The sequence below is a fragment of the Malaclemys terrapin genome, unplaced genomic scaffold, assembly GCF_027887155.1.
Source record: "Malaclemys terrapin pileata isolate rMalTer1 unplaced genomic scaffold, rMalTer1.hap1 scaffold_125, whole genome shotgun sequence".
NCBI lineage: Eukaryota > Metazoa > Chordata > Testudines > Emydidae > Malaclemys > Malaclemys terrapin.
In genome coordinates, this window is record NW_026530211.1 from 20001 (window position 1) to 23288 (window position 3288).

A 3288-nucleotide genomic window follows, 5' to 3' on the forward strand; every position below is an offset into this window, starting at 1 on the left:
GCGCCACATCGATCGGCGGGCGCGAGAGGAGCGGGCCCCCCCTCCCTCCGGGGGGGCGCCGACACTCGGAGCTCGGCTCCCGGCCGCTGCGGGGCCCGTGAGCTAAGAGCCGGGAAAAGCGGGCCGTCTCGGCGGAGGGCCGGGTGGGTGCTGGCCTCCGCCCTCAAACGTGCCCGTTCCCCCCCTCCCACGCCGGGCAGGGTCGGGTACAATACTCGGATTGATCCCCTAGGCTGAGCTCCGGTTCTCACAGGCTCTGAAAAACCTGTCCTCACAAATCTCCGCACACAGTCCTCGAAAGACGGGTCGAAAAAGCCAAAGCCCCGCCTTCGGCGGTACGAAACTGGAACCGGGCGCCACCTCGTGGTTCCCTCGGTCGGCCGAGACGGCGTTGGGCGACCCCTTCCGGACATCCGCGAGACGACCGGCCGTCAGGTCAACCCATTCGCTCCAAAGGGGTTGACCCGGTGGCCGGGAGGGGACTTTGAAAATTTTTCAGACTTGGAAAACTTTTTTTTTTTTTTTTTTTTCCCCCAGCCCGCTTCCTCCGGGTTGACCCGGTGGCCGAGCGTCTCACCGTCCCCGGACGCAGCGAGGTACTGCCTCCCGGCCGTCAGGATCGGGCCCACGGAAGTCTGATTTTTTAAAAAAATTTGCCGACGCCACCGCGGAGGGCTACCCGGCCACCCCGGGCCCCGGAGCCGGAAAAGGGAAGAAAAGGATCGGGCCCACTAGAGACATGGACCCGGCCGCCAAGCAGGCCGCCCTGGGCTCACCCTCCCCGGCCGCAGCGAGGGACATCCTCCCGGCCGACAGGATCGGGCCCCTGGAAGTCTGGGGGGGGGGGGGGGAAATCCGCCCCACGCCTCCGAGGAGGGCTGCCCGGGCGGGCCGGGCCCCGGAGCTCGGAAAAAAAAAAAAAAACACCCCAAAAAAGGATCGGGCCCACTAGAGACATGGACCAGGCCGCCCTGGGCTCACCCTCCCCGGCCGCAGCGAGGGACTGCCTCCCGGCCGACTGGATCGGGCCCCTGGAAGTCTGGAAAAAAGAATGGAACCTGACGCCTCCGAGGAGGGGGCGCCCAGGGAAGGAGGGAGATCCGGGTCGACCTGGTGACCGGACGGGAAAGCGGCCACCGGGCGTGCCCGTTCAAACCTAGGGGTTGACCTGGCGGCCGGAAAGCAAACCGGCCACTGGCTAGCCCCGTCGGCAACCTACGGGTTGACCTGGTGGCCGGGAAGCGAACCGGCCAGCAGGTGAACCCGTTCGATTCCACGGGTTGACCTGGTGCCCGGGAGGGGACTCTGAAAAATGTTCAGCCCTTTCGGCTCGGGGTTGACCTGGTGGCCGAGAGGGGACTCGGACGGCAGGCAAGCCGCCCTGGCCTCACCCACCCCGGCCGCAGCGAGGGACTGCCTCCCGGCCGACTGGATCGGGCCCCTGGAAGTCTGGGGGGAAAAAGAAAATGGAACCTGACGCCTCCGAGGAGGGGGCGCCCAGGGAAGGAGGGAGATCCGGGTTGACCTGGTGACCGGACGGGAAAGCGGCCACCGGGCGTGCCCGTTCAAACCTACGGGTTGACCTGGTGGCCGGGAAGCGAACCGGCCAGCAGGCGAACCCGTTCGATTCCACGGGTTGACCTGGTGCCCGGGAGGGGACTCTGAAAATTTTTCAGCCCTTTCGGCTCGGGGTTGACCTGGTGGCCGAGAGGGGACTCGGACGGCAGGCAAGCCGCCCTGGGCTCACCCTCCCCGGCCGCAGCGAGGGACTGCCCCCCCTCCACCCACCCACCCCCCCCCCCGGCTGACAGGATCAGGGCGCACTGGATGTCCGGGACAATATTTTCCCCGACGCCGGGGAGGGCGGGCGGGCGGAGGGGCTCTGGCGGCCAGCCCGGGCCCCGGAGCTCGAGAAGGAAAAAAGGACCGGGCCCGCGAGAGACGGGGGCCCTGCCGCAGGGGGGCAGTCCGACCGGGGCTCACCGTGCGGCAGGCCCGGGCGTCGGCAGGGGAAAGCGGGCGAGGAGGCGCGGGGGCCGGGTGCCTACGGCCATACCGGACCGAACGCCCCCGATCCCGTCCGATCTCGGAAGGTAAACCGTCCCGGGCCTGGCTAGTACTTGGATGGGTGACCGCCTGGGAATCCCAGGTGCCGTAGGCAGCTTTTCCCGGTCCGAGCCAGCTCTCTCTCCTTTTCTGGGGAGGAAGGAGAGGGGGGGGACGGGCCGGAAAGCCCCTCGTCGCTCCTGCCGAGTCGGAGGTCGCGGCCGCAGGTCACGGGTCTGGGCGCCTGGGGTCCGGCTCCCCACCCGGCTTCCTCCGCGGAGGACCCACCGAAGCCGCTGGGGGAGACCCCGGGCATGGGGCGGACTGGCCCGGACCCTCCCGGCCGCCGGCCCGCAGGACCGCCCCGAATCCCCCCGCCCCGCGGCCACCCAGGCCAGGCCTGGCCAGGCGGGACGGACGGCGGGTGTCCAGCGCCCAGCGGCTTCCGCCAGCGGGGACCCACGGCCCCCAAAGCCGCAGGGGGAGGCCCCGGGCCCGGGACGGACTCGCTCGGACCCCCTGCGCCCGGGCGCCGGCTCGCGGGACCGCCCCGAATCCCCCCGCGGCCACCCAGGCCAGGCCTGGCCAGGCGGGACGGACGGCGGGTGTCCAGCGCCCAGCGGCTTCCTCCAGCGGGGACCCACGGCCCCCAGAGCCGCAGGGGGACACCCCGGGGCCGGGACGGACTCGCTCGGACGCGCTCGGACCCCCTGCGCCCGGCCGCCGGCTCGCGGGACCGCCCCGAATCCCCCGCCCCGCGGCCACCCAGGCCAGGCCTGGCCAGGCGGGACGGACGGCGGGTGTCCAGCGCCCAGCGGCTTCCGCCAGCGGGGACCCACGGCCCCCCAGAGCCGCAGGGGGAGACCCCGGGGCCGGGACGGACTCGCTCGGACGCGCTCGGACCCCCTGCGCCCGGCCGCCGGCTCGCGGGACCGCCCCGAATCCCCCCGCGGCCACCCAGGCCAGGCCTGGCCTGGCCTGGCAGGCCGGCGTGCAGCTCCCCCGGGCTTCCTCCCCCGACGACCCGCGCCCCCCCGAGCCGCAGGCGGAGACCCCGGCCCCGGGGCGGACCGGCCCGGGCTCGCTCGAGCCCCCTGCGCCCGGCCCGCAGGACCGCCCCCCCCCCCCCCCGAATCCCCCGGGAGAGGCCCGGCCTGCACGCCACTGACGACCCGCGGCCCCCAAAGTCGCGGGAGGCGCCCCCGGCCCCGGGGGCCGGTTAGCTCCGTGTCGCTCCGCGCC

At 72.6% G+C, this 3288-nt stretch overlaps 1 non-coding gene across 1 annotated transcript; it reads left to right on the forward strand.

The window, feature by feature from the left end:
• The first annotated feature begins 2042 nt into the window (after window positions 1–2042).
• Window positions 2043–2161, forward strand: LOC128829744 (5S ribosomal RNA). The gene has a single exon (XR_008443448.1). It is a non-coding gene; the product is annotated as a 5S ribosomal RNA (ribosomal RNA).
• The last annotated feature ends 1127 nt before the right edge of the window (window positions 2162–3288 follow it).